Below are 14,027 nucleotides of genomic sequence, written 5' to 3' on the forward strand. Positions count from 1 at the left end.
CAGATGACGTCAAGTGCATACCCCTCAAGCAAGTTCGTATACATACTATCAACTCAAAATTGCACACTGAAATACTATTGAAAAGTATATTGCACGTCATCACAATGAAAGCTGAAAAAAATGTTTATTTATTGAAGAGCGACTGCTAATCGTATAGTCTTACAGACTTCGTTTCTGGGCAAGCTTGTTTACATTCGAAAAGAAAGCCAGAAGTAATGTACATATACCGAATAGTCACGTACAGAAATAATGTCGCAATGAATTCCACTGTTCACATCTTGAAAAAAGAGCTGTTGTGCCCGGTTAAGTGTGACGGTTGCCCCGTCTCGAATTCGCGCCTTGCAGTATTTCACGAAATACGTTGTCCTTGGCATTGAAATAACGAAGACGGAATGGTCACACAGTCCTTGCAGTAAGTTTAGCTTATTTTTTGCAAGTTGTTGCATGCGTTCTTTAAAGGTCCAAAAGAAAATTTACATTTACGACGCGTTTTTGCAGCATCTTTGCACCCATGAGAGTCAGAGTTCAAGAACCCGCGCACACACCAAATGCTATTCACGGAAGGGCAAAAAGAGGTGGGTGGTAATCAAACCAATGAAGAGAGCGAACGAGATGCACACAATCAGAGTGACCAATACAGGGGTGGGGAACTGTTTATTCCCCCCTCCCGCAAATTTGTAGCTTTGCATCTATATATGTGTATTAGCATTCATACAAGCAAATGAATGAACATACGTACAAAAGGCGGTTGAAGTGCACTCCTCAAGCCCTGAAAAAAAATACTGGCTACGCCCCTATAGCAATACCTTATCCACAATTCGCGAAGTTTCAAGAATGCCGTGGCACGCACAGCTCATCATTTTTCACCCGTAGCTGAAGATACAGGTTCCACAAGAAAGAGTCCGTTGAGAAGAAAGAACTACAAGAAAAGGTCGGGCGGGGGGAGAGGTACCCAGTTCTGTAGGTCCGGTGCACATATGGATGGAGAAATGACGAGGCGTCCTTACAAAGATTGCATCTATTATGTTGGTTTGTGAGCGTTTTGGCCATGGCACCGGCTTCACCAAAATTGAAATTTCGATGATGATGCTGATGATGCGGATGATGCGAATCAATACTGACAATTACCATGAGTGATATCTGAGAAAAAAAGAGAGACGAAAAGAAAAGGAAGGACATCAAGCCAAAGTAAGAGCCTCGTTAAAAATGACACAGTGCAGTGTGGGTTGTACAGGATACCGTTACCTTAGAACGTTAAGTGGCCCTAAAGATGGGTGCACAGTACCGCATTAGTCTGCGCACAAGAACACAAGACAAGCTGGCATGGAAAACGTGATGCATTCGGGTTAAATTAGGCAATACATAAAGAAAGTTGAAGGGAAAAAACGAAAAGAAACTTTATAGGTGATCCACACCTGTGAATGTGGTTGACCAGCGAAGCTGCTATATCGTGGTTGGTATAGTATCTTTACTCCCTACTTATCATTTATGCGTAATACAATTAGATTTACTTTATTTAACTATATTATCACCCTGTATATCGTTGGTGCAAATATTCTCCATATTGAAGAGATACATACTCTGCCCTGTGTTGAAGGTTTCTCTTTTCGTATCTCTTATTTTGTCATGCAAGTTATGGTAACCTTGTAGTCGCCGTGATACACCGCTGGAGGCTTCGGGACGACGCTGGTTATGTTTTTGTGCAGTGTCATATCTATACCCGACAGTTGAATCGCACCTCCCTCATGCCCTTGGGTGTGAACGAGTCTCATTTCACAACTACCTTTGGGGGAGCGAGCTGCGAAGCTCATTTGCTTTTGTTGTTGGCTTTTTCACTCTCACTTGTTAGGGAAGAATTTTTCCACGTGGGCGCCACGATATACCGGATCCTATCTATAGACGGCATTGCTGTAGAGTGACAAAAATAGCTGAAGAGAGTAGAATAAGCGTAGGAAAGATGCGTGGAAAAATGAAGTACTTGAACTACGCAGAGTAAAAAGGCGCGCACGGCCACCCATCGTCAGCCCATCGTTCATAGGTCACCGCAAGCAACGAGGGGTTATATAGTTGCCAACAATAAGTTGGAGGGGGAATGGAGGGGGAATGTGAATCCAAATGAGGCAAGGGACACACACGCGAGCGACAAGAGAAAGGTGGCGCGAGGAAGTCGACTTAACAGTGGAGGTTATATAATGGTGAGCCGGGAGCACAGCAGGGGGAAAAGAAGGGATGTTTGAAAATGAGAGTACTGGTTCGCGAAGGGGACAATTAGGTGCGCACGTGGTGAACAAGGTGCGTGTTGTGAGAAAGCTCGTTAAGATGGTGCGACAGTAACAATGAGGTGCCGGCAGGCGATCTGGAAATGAACCATTAAAAAGAGGCCCCTACTGAAAGGAAGCACCATGTTAAGGTATACGCTGAAGAAAAGAGTTGCAAATGTCTCCGCTTTCTTGATCAGAATGCTGGGCAGAAGAAAGAAACGGTAGCTAGTATGTGTCTCAGACTGCTTAGCAAACATTAATCACAGTGAGGGGCCAATTTGGCAGTCCACCCCCCCCCCCCCCCTTTTTTTTTTCGGCTAACCTCGCCTTAATAGTTCAGTCGTGCAGTTTGCGAGCAACAATCAGATGAAGCCAAGTTTGTGAAGGCAGTTCGGACTTGTGCCCGTAGGTGGCATACTTATAGGTAATGAAAAAAGTTGAGTTTGTCGTTTAAAAAAGCGAGTGGATAAAGAACGCGCATCTGCACGATAGATCGGCCTCCCGATACAGTTCCACAGCTGTTTTTTTTTAATTTCCGGCTAAAAAGTCAGAATAAAGTTTACAGTATGCACCATTACTACCTATACGAAGCTGTAACTTTCTACCCCGTGTGCCGATTCCAATTATCTCGTGGAATCAAGTACTCTTTTTTTACTTGTTGTTTTGTACCGAAGAGGCTACAACCAGCGAAACTACGGTATGACGGGGCAAGAAAGAAACGGACAAGGACGTCGTGGTCACATAAGAAAAAAAAAAGATACAGAGATACGCACACTGTCGAGGACACCGACATCAAGCGGCCGCCGCCAGGACAGGGCAACGCGTACACCTTCATCAAGTTCATCCTAATTCAAAGGCATCGCATGTTATCCTTCGAACTTCATACGCATTTCTTAACAATTACCGCATCAGAGTTCATTCGTTTGTGTTGTGTTCCGAAAAACTGCAATATCAGCCTCTTCTTTCACACAGTTTGGCGTAAAACGCAGGGGCAACCCCTATGGCACTTGTTCCTTTTTAGTTTTTGTATAGAAAGGCGACAGAGTTCTTTGCGCCTGTTTAGAGTTTAAATTACACTTCAAATTTAAAAAAAACAAGGTTACGATGTCATGGTAAGTATTTTCGTGTGGAAAACTTGAAAAAAACAATTAAAAACTTTCCGCAAACAGACGCAAATAAACTTGTTTTGCCGAGAGCAAACCAGAGACGCCTCTGACGGCATTTTGAGTTTCGCTGCTGCCTGTGATTGGTTGAAGGTTTGTTATATAATTAACAGTATCATGACGACAGCTGATGGCACATGCGTACAGGCAATGTCACGTTGTCAGTATTGTTGTTTTTTCGTTGAAATCGGCGTTTAGTTGTTTTTATGGCAAACTGTGGCAGTCGCAACGAGTTCACTGTACATTCGTACATCTCCGAGCCGGTCACCACTGTAAGAGCGACGACCGTAGACCCTGCTAGTGCCGATGATGCGGCATAAAAATTATTACACACGTCAAAAAACACGAGCTGGCATGTATCAGATGCATTTTAGTGGCTAATTTCACTGCAACAATGTGATAGAAACAATACGTTCAGCCATAATAAAGAACAACAGAAATGCTTCTGTTAATTCTGTTACTGCTGCTAATAAGGAATGCTGCTGTTCCGATAAGGAACAGCAGCATTGACGATCACCTTTAGCCACGTATTAGCACGGTCCGCGCTGCGCGCGCACATCGTGCGACAACATCGGCTGTTCGTGAATTTCACTGCCCAAAGTGCAGCGTTCTTGCCCCGCCATGGTGGTCTAGTGGCTATAAGATACTCGGCTACTGACCCGCCGGTCGCGGGTTCAAATCCCGGCTGTGGTGGCTGCATTTCCGATGGAGGCGGAAATGTTGTAGGCCCGTGTGCTCAGATTTGGGTGCACGTTAAAAAACCCAGGTGGTCGATATTTCCGGAGCCCTCCACCACGGCGTCTCTCATAACCATATGGTGGCTTTGGGACGTGAAACCCCATTAATCAATCAAATCAAAGTGCAGCGTTGTTGACGCAACCATAGTATCACACTTAGCAGGTGGCGAAAAGCATGCGAAGAGTCAGCGTGCCATCGCGAGAAAAAAAAAAGGCCACACCAGAGTTTCTTTGCTCTTGGTCGCAGTGGTGACGTGTGCTTGGAACTGCTCTGCAATCTTGAACATGCATAGCCTGGCTAATATATTGCACTTCTGTTTGATATTGCAGTTCTGTTTGCAGTTCTGCTCGATCGCGGGATCGAACTCGGGCTGTCGTGGCCGCATTTTCGGTGGAGATGAAAATGCTTGAGTCCTGCATGTGCTTAGATTTAGGTGCACGTTAAAGGACCCCAGTCGGTCGAAATTTTCGGAGCCCTCCACTACGGCGTCTCTCATAATAGTGGTTTTGGGAAGTTAAACTCAAACAATTAATTGATTTGGTGGGTTTAACGTCCCAAAACCACTATATATGATTATGAGAGACGCCGTAGTGGAGGGCTCCGGAAATTTCGACCACCTGGGGTTCTTTAACGTGCACCCAAATCAGAGTACACGGGCCTACAGCATCTCCACCTCCACCATCGGAAATGCAGCCGCCACAGCCGGGATTTGATCCCGCGACCTGCGGGTCAGCAGCCGAGTACCTTAGCCACTAGACCACCGTGGCGGGGCAAACTCAAACAATTACTATTATTTGATATATTATTGCTTCTTCGGAATTCTGGCCAGTACAACAATGGTGATGTATTAAATTGCAAGTGGTATATTAGCTGCGTCACAAGTACCAAATTTTTGTGTAGAGTACTACACTAGAGATCTCATCGTAAGCCAAACCAAAGCGATTATCAAGGAAGCACTTTCCAGCCTGGGAACTTATGTCTACACATGTTTTTGCCGTAGGTGCTATTTTTTGAAGACAAGTTATAATCGCAGCTAGAACCCCCCCCCCCTCCTCCTCCTCCTCCGGTGCGGAAACAGAGGCGGAACCACATCGCTGTTCAATGGCACAAGAACATCGCTCCCAGCGACTGCGCCAGAGACTGCCTTCGTAAGTATAGTCGCTGCCACTGAAGAGCTTGGAGCAGAGAACACTTGTTGTCGTAACTTTGATGTAGTTTCCTTTAACTGCAGTGCCCAATGTTGCTTAACGCGCTGAATGCGTAAGCTGTGTTGTGCGTAAGATGTGTTGTCTTCTCAATTAAATTTCCAGTGGCAACTGTGAGCCTGTGTCGCTCTTCTCTTATTTAGTCCATATTTTGTACTGTGCCCAAGTTTTTGCATTTAAATTGAAGTGTTACCAACTAGGCCAAATGACTACATTGCTACAATACATCTTATGATGCAGAGGAAACTTACGAAAAGCGACCTCATCGCAACCGAAAGTCGGCAGCAGCTATATGCCGCGCCGTACTGCTGCATCGCGAGTCTTCTTCAGCCTCTCACAGACACAACTAGTGAATATCCCATAGCAAAATAGCGCAATATATGCGTTTAAACTGGTGCTTCGCAATAGGCAGCCGATCGCAGCAGAAACAGGTAATAAATCGAAGAAAGAAAAAAAAAAAAACAGGCGCAGCGGCTCTGCTCGTTCCTATCCATGACGTCACTTCTCCATGTTTATCTGCATTCCTCCTCCCCGGCGCTCTACGCGTGCCTGGGGGTGTTCCCTTGGCCAAAGTCTGCTGGCTTATTTTTATTAGTTTACCGTTGTTTAATAGACCATCACAAAAAAAAAAGCCTTTACAGGTATGTTGTAAGAGGTCTCAAAATACCAAATTCGTAATAAATTCGCGAATCAGAAATCGCTTCAGTCCCCCTTTAAGAATAAAATAGATAAGCACTACACATCCCAAGTGAATAATAAACTTAAGAAGCACGGACTGCTGGTCGAGTTGGTAATTCATTTTAACTGAGTTGAGCGAAAAATTGAAGTACAAAAGTAAGACATTGTGACCACTGTGTCCAGGTGTCTTCCTTTCGTACTTCAATTTTCGCGCAACTCGGTTAAGGCGAAGAATAAGCGGTGCACTTGGGTATTTGAGATGGCTTACCATTTTTCCTGACCAGATTCCACTGCAATGCGTCCTTTTTTAAAGTTCGTCCTGGGAAGTTCCGTGAGTACAACAGCACGAACACGATATACGAAAAGCAGGAGGACAACGGGATAGAGCGCTGACTTATACTAACACTTTATTTTAGTTCAACTCGCATATTTATGGGAAAACCTGTCAATGTCAAGAAGGCACCCCCAAAAAGACTGGAAGAATAAACATAAAACTCCCTAAAAAACATGCGTGCCACCACGTCATCCGCTTCCAGATCAAACATTCACTTCATATATATATATATATATATATATATATATATATATATATATATATATATATATATATATATATATATATATATATATATATATATATATATATATATATATATATATATATATATATGTATAGTGATAAAAATTCACGTTCTTTTTTTGTTAGCAGAAGGAAATTATCGCTAACACACTACATGTCCACCCCGCGTTGATTTCCAGAGCTTCAATGGTTTCACGTACTATTTTATTTTGAATGGAATGGTCGCACATAGGATTTTCGAGTGTATTTTCTAGTTTTTCTCTTATTTTTTTGTTCTTTTTGGCGATATCTCGTTTTTAATGATGAGGTTTACCATTGTTATGCATGTTTATCCGAAATAAACTGCTGGTTGAAGTCATCTCCTTGCCTTTTACTATCTCTGGTTCTTGTGTCTTGTGTTTGGGTTGTTATTCTTACGACGTTATGCATAACAAACTAGCCTGCCAACAATCGCTTGAGAACTTCCTGTCTGACATAACACAGAAAATGCAGTTCATGCGTGTCCCGTGCACTCAGTTTCGATCATCGGGATCAAGGCCTTCAGCTTCGATGATTGACATCTCAAAGGACGTTTTCTTTTTTTTTTTGTCTTTAAGAAATGGTATCTCATAAACGTTCACGTCGTACCGCTTTTCTTATTAATGATTTATTTCAAATTACCAATATAAAAGTTAATTATTGAGCTTTGTTAATCATGTTGTTACAAGTAAAGGACCCGTTAAGTATTTCTGCTTCGATGTAGAGTTCATGTACTAAGACAACTGGTGCCTGACTGTGATAGAACTTTTATAAAAAGATATGTATTGTTTAAGAGAAAACACTCTGTGCGTACCCTGCAAGACAAAGGGGTATATGAGATTCCGCTTCCACTGAGCTGTGGAGCGGGTATGTGAGGCAAACGGACTATGTATAAATCAGCGCCTAATGGAGCGGTCGAACTCGTTAGAATATGTTAGTGGGAAGTACCTGCCAATTCAGTGTAGGTCGTGCGCCAAAAATGCCGGTCATATTATGATGAGACGAAGGAAATTCTTATAGTTATGAAATAAATAATTGAAAATTACTTTATTAGGCCATAATTAAACATAAATTACCATTTTTGCTAGACCAACCTTTTCTTTTATTACTTCCCAATACAGCATCCGAATGAAGCTGCCTCCCCGCCTCGGTCGCCAGCAACTCTGATCATACATATTTTCAAGATGCATGATATAAAATTGTATAATATATATGTAACTCAACTCTGCAATGTCTACCGTCTTTGTGAGTATTTGAAAGAAAAATTATGAAATGGATGAAATTCTGTAACTATCTCTGATAGCGATACATGGCCAATATAGATGCATCAGTGCGCCAACAATTTATGTTCGCATGAAAGCCAATAATTTTCTGTGGTGGATAGGGTTCATAGGACGGGTGGGCGGAGGGAGAGGGTGGTGCTGAAGTTTACGAGTGTTTCTTGTGTATGTGCATTGTTCGAAGAGGAAAGGTGCCCATTCAATAAACCAGTTGTTAGTACGTGCTTATCCCGTCTTCTATACTCTTGTCTAATCCCAATCCCTGTTTTAGTTCTCAGGTAAGTACACAGAGCAAGGTTGGTCATTTTATTGAGAGCGCATGTCGCAGCACACGTTAGTTTGCTAAATAAATTACGAAGCATAGTGTATTGCGTGCACAAATATATACTTGAACATATCGACAGCCTTCATAACTTCATGAAAATATTTAATTTCCACCTGTATCGTGCAACTACTTTCTCTCGGCACCCACAATGTTACTCTAATTGAATTAACCACTGGTGATATGCTTCATGCACTAAACGGTGTGAACTGTTCCATTTTTGCTTCCATTATAGTGAGTTTAGGAACTGGGTACCCAGAGTGGACTTATTGATTTCGTTGAGATTGCGCAAGGGGGCTGTAAACAGATTAGAAAAGTGTATGCCCATCGTGAGCCCAAACGCAAGTGAATCACGCACGGATCTTCGTGAGATAAATGGAGAGGATATTTATAGGTGGCTTGGGCATGCATGCCAGCTTTCCAAAAAAACTTAGGTTGAAATGCTAACTGAAAGAGTGGTTAGCTTATAATGCATGCGCAGTGCCGACAACCCAGAGCTAATGTACGCAAAGCTCTGGGTTCCCTGTCATAAAGCTGCCTAATGTCAATGGTATTATCGTTAGAATCACTTATATATAGCCCTGTCACACGGCCATCATTAAACTCTGTTAAACTCCGTCAACGCTAATCTCCTCGATAGGGAAATTGACGGAGATGGAGTTGTGGCAGCCATGACAAGGTTAATTGTAATAGTTGCTGTGAGTGGCCCAGCCAGCACTGTTAGATTTTCACATAAATATCCTAATTTCTATTTGAGTTGCTTTTCTTGTGAATCTTTATTATGCAGCTTTTACGAAAACATGCTATTAAGTAGGTCTGAACAGACATAGCATTAAAAATTATTTCAAGTGAGAACGCATTTGCTAAATGTAGCGACGCTACCACTTTGTGCCTTGTACGAAAATTCTTGCGCTTCTTGACCTCGCGAGCACACAATTTGTCTTGTATATACTGTACTGTGTATTAGGCTTGTGACGATGACGCAGCGCTGTCAGTATATATATATATATATATATATATATATATATATATATATATATATATATATATATATATATATATATATATATATATATATATATATATATATATATATATATATATATATATATATATATATATATATCTGTGTGTGTGTGTGTGTGAAGAAATACACGTTATGAATGAGTTTTGCAATGAAAGAACGCTTACTATTGCCAAAATGTATTATTGTTTTTTGTTTTCATTGCGGCAATCTAGTGCTCGAAATTTTTTTCTGACCTGCAGACTACTGCAGTACCTCGTTCTGCTGCAAATATCGATCACCGAACTTCCGTTGCGACATGCTACGTTCACGTTCCTTTGCGTGAGGGTCACCATGTGACATGGACCGCACCTCCCTTGTCGTAAGGACGAGGGAGTTAAACGGTGTTCGCGGGTGCCTGTTTGACAGGAATATTAGACTCAAATTCATATCAGTGCCTCTCTGTTAACGGAATGCCTTCCATCTTTAGTTCCTTGTATTGTATTTTGGTCCGTCTCTTGAACTCAGGCCTACTTACTAATTTCCAAGTTTTTGCCCAATATGTTAACACCGGTATGAATCATGTACTGAGTCGAAGCAACTAAACGAGTTTGTTGAGACTACGAGAGTCAAGTTCTCACACAACTGAAGCCATGGCACTTTACATACTCCGAAAGAAAGTCGCTGTTAACCTATCTCAGTTAAAAAAAAAAGAAATACGCGCATCCACACTGCATTTCAAATAGCCGCGGGTTCAAAATCGGCCGAGCGTTATCTAAGCAGAACAAAAAGAAGCGAGCGAAAGTCTAAATGAGCAGATAAAGAAAGAAATACGTTCCGAATCAAGGTTGAAGTAACCTGGCACATCACATACGGCTGGCCCGGCCGACAAGGTTAAAGCGCATAGGGATGTGAAGCGAGAGCCAAAAAGGGGGGGGGGGGGGGGGGGCTGTCACACGGGCAGAACGGTGCACAGATTCGAGGACGAATCGAGTCCACTCTAGCGTAGGGACGGACGGTGTGTGTTAATAAGGTTCGGCAGGAAGAGAAAAGGGTGCGTGATCCTTTCAGCCTGGAACAACACACACGGGACAGCGAGGAGGCAACGCCTGAAGGGTGAAAGGAAGGGTCTCGCGGGAGAACAGGGACGAGGGTCAGGCGGCGAAGCGGCGAATCTCGGCGTGAGGACGGGGGGCGATGTCCCAACTCTTGACGTAAGCAGCGCGGCGCTACCACTGCGATGAGAGTGCGCGGCGGCTCCTTTAATTGCGCCGCTCTTTCGAGCCTGCCGAGGCGGAAAGCTGCGACACTGCTCTCGAAGAGTTTTCGCCGGCACGCGCTCTGCGTAACGCAGCTCGTTAGCGAGTGCCTTTCCCGGCGCACCCTTTTTACGCCTCCCCCGTAAGCTCCCACTTTCCTGTCTTCCCGGCATCCCTATCCTTCCGCGTTAACACCACTGCCGCTTCCTTCGCTTCTTCAACTCCACTTTGAGATTCCCGGGGCTTATTAGTATGTGTTTTTTTTTCTGTCCTAGCTCCAATACTCATCTCTTCTACCACACTTATCGCTTTTGTCTCTTGTGCATGAGGGTAGCCGCTGCTTCAGCCCACGCCTGTCTCGCCAACGCCTCTACGGTGCGTATTCCAATTCCCCGTGCTAAATTCTGACAGCAAATCCTTTAGAAGGAGCTCTCCTCGTCTTTCGTCAAACCACGATCCAATCACGATCCACTCTTTTTTGAAAGATACGCCCTTATTGGACCTCGACAAAATGGCGGCACCTACATCAAACAACTCGTGTTCGCTGTTTTTGTTTGGTTGGTTATTTTGCTACAGCCGTCGCAAATACCATCCCTTGTCGATGCAGTCATGTTCAATACTGTATGTATGTACTAAAGATTGTTATTTGAGCTCTTTGGCCCCCATTGTAGTCCTTGCGCTCCATAAAACCCTATAAATAACAAAACAGCCACATTCTTTACAGCTCTTGCGCGCGGCATCGCATCTGCATGCGTGCAGTGAATACTCCAGCATGATTTATGAAAAAATCTGTACTTTCTGCTTTACCGTTACGTGTTGTCCGAAAGAATAACAATGAGTCGAAAATGATTTCCTGAAATGTCCTCGACTCTCTACAGAACGCGAATCTTTTGTTGAAGCCCTCGAGCGTTTACAAGCACTCTACTTGGTGGATAGGGTGACCTGTTGAGGTGTTCTCGTAAGCAGAGACAGTAACGGGTAGGCACTTTTCTTTTCACTAATTTCTTTCATAACCCCTTGGTGAGCGCGAGCGAAATGGTGTTTCTAGGAAAACATTGGATATCAGAGAGAGAGTGCTCCCGACTCCTCATGAAGTTCTTGGCTGAAGAGTGATGACGACGTTTGGCAAGCTCATTAGAAAGCTGATTAGAAAACGTTCTTGTATATAGGGGTGGGTGAACCAGTGTCCAATCCTTATGTTTCTCTTTCTCTTCTTCTGCTATCCTTTTTATTTCTTTACTTTTAATTCCCTTGGTGCTGCACTGCACTTTCTTTTGGGCGGCAGAAATGAGCGTCTACCACCACCACCACTACCAATACTACTACTACCACCGCCACCACTACCACCCCCCATTACCACCATCACCGCTACTACTACCACCACTACTACTACCACTACTGCTGCTACTACTACTACTACTACCGTGTGCTGGCGGTTGACAATCTGTGGGCTTGCATCGAGTTCAGTCTCGTTTACGCGTTGTCACAATGCTCATGCAGCAGTACTGAGAGATGATAAGCCGTGCGACATATTTATATCTTCGCATTTTTTAATGACGTTGCATATCTCAAAAAGTTAATTTTGGCAGGGTAATGCTGCTAGCTTGATCTCGCTGTTCACAGTACTTCCTTTTCTCCCCACTCGGCAGAGACGGGTTGATTTGATTGATATGTGGGGTTTAACGTCTCAAAACCACCATATGAATATGAGTGACGCCGTAGTGGAGGGTTCCGGAAACTTCGACCACCTGGGGTTCTTTGACGTGCACCCAAACCTGAGCACATGGGCCTACAGCATTTTCGCCTCTATCGGAAATGCAGCCGCCGCAGTCGGGATTCGATCCCGCGACATGCGGGTCAGCAACCGAGTACCTTAGCCACTAGACCACCACGGCGGGGCTGAGACGGGTGTCACGCTACTGCTTGCATTGCCCATTAGTACAGCATGCTTAGTCATTGCAACCCCGCACGATATGGAGTTAAATGAGTGAATATCTACAAGTATAAGTAATCATTAAATGCCCTCTGTATGGGAGTTTACTGCCTCATGAATCAACTGCCCCAACCTTTCTCGTATCCGTCAAAACCAGCATAGTTACAGGGGTAGCTACACTTTCTGTCTTCTCTCCTTCCGACGAGCGCGTTCGGAGCTACGCAGGGAAGTATGACACGGGTCAAGGAAGTTGCGCAGGGCGTTCCAAGACCTTGAGTGCGCGCGATGAAACGCGATCGCTCTCCTTCACTCTCATTCGTTGGCGTGAGTGTGTGTGATGTTACACTATACGGAGCACAGCGCTGACACGTGGCGACACCTCCTAGCTGGAAGCACATTCAATCCAAATGATGCTCTAGATTTATGTCGGCTATTGGGCAATGGCATGTTATCAGCTGTTCAACGTAAAACAGCAGGCGCCGGCTCCACTGATGACAGCGAGCGCAGGCCTCTGTGTGGAAAAAGGGGCCTGAGAAAATGGGAACGTCGTGCTCCATTTGCAAACTCTTTTTACTTGCCGACGATTGCAAGATTTGGCTGATATGTTCAGGGTATATCTGCTATTGGCTGGATGTGTTGTTTTTACCACACTCAAGGGGCTATTCGTGACACTTCAACATAGCGACTTGTCCTGCTCAGGAGAATCCATCAACCTTTGTGGCAGTAGTGAACATTGTAGCGCGGCTGGCACATAGCTCGCTGCGCACCATACTTCTTTTGAGTGCGACCGCATCTCCGTCCAGCGGGCCGAGATAAGCCTAATTGGTTCCCTCTTTATTTCTTAAATTCAACGTAGGCCGCACATTGACACCGCGAAACATGAAAGCTGTTGACAGATCACTCTGATTGAAACACGGGACGTATGTTTCGTGCTTGTATCTACGCAATCGGTTAGGAGCAAGACGACTGTGGCCCTGGAAAAGCCGACTTAGAGGATATCTTCATCCTCCTCGGGGTCGCGTGGACATGTTTTTCTTTCGTTCCCTGTTCGCAGCATTAAACTGTATCGGTTGGTTGTTTTTCACTCGGCTTCTTTTCTTTCTTTCTCCAAGTTTTGGCGTGAGCCGAAAAACGAGATTCGGTCGGGTGACGTTGCGCACAGGGTCTTCCTATTGGCGTGGACGGCGAAATTGGCTGCGGCTAGCGTCATGGAAATGAGGCTTAAGCGCGGCGATCACCGCCAACTTCCGCTTCTACTTCCTGCTTTTCGGGGCACATGCCTAACGACGTCCAGCGGATATTGAGAGCTGGCTGCACGCTGTCGCCGTCGCCGGATCACGAGACGTGCTTCGCTGCGGTGCAGCTTCCGGCTAATGCGCGCGTAGCACCACTTCCGAATCTTGCTCTTCCGCTTCCAATTCCACTTCCGCTCACTGCAGGGCTTGAGCTTCTTTTTCTCATTTTTTTTCGAAGCACCCCGCTGATGCTTTCGGCCGTGAACGAGCGTTGGACGTGACTGCCTGACATATATGATTGCATAGAATCTGCCCATCGCTTCTTTCCTTTTTTTATACATTAGTTCGTCGG

This window comes from Rhipicephalus microplus, chromosome X (assembly GCF_043290135.1).
Source record: "Rhipicephalus microplus isolate Deutch F79 chromosome X, USDA_Rmic, whole genome shotgun sequence".
Lineage (NCBI taxonomy): Eukaryota > Metazoa > Arthropoda > Arachnida > Ixodida > Ixodidae > Rhipicephalus > Rhipicephalus microplus.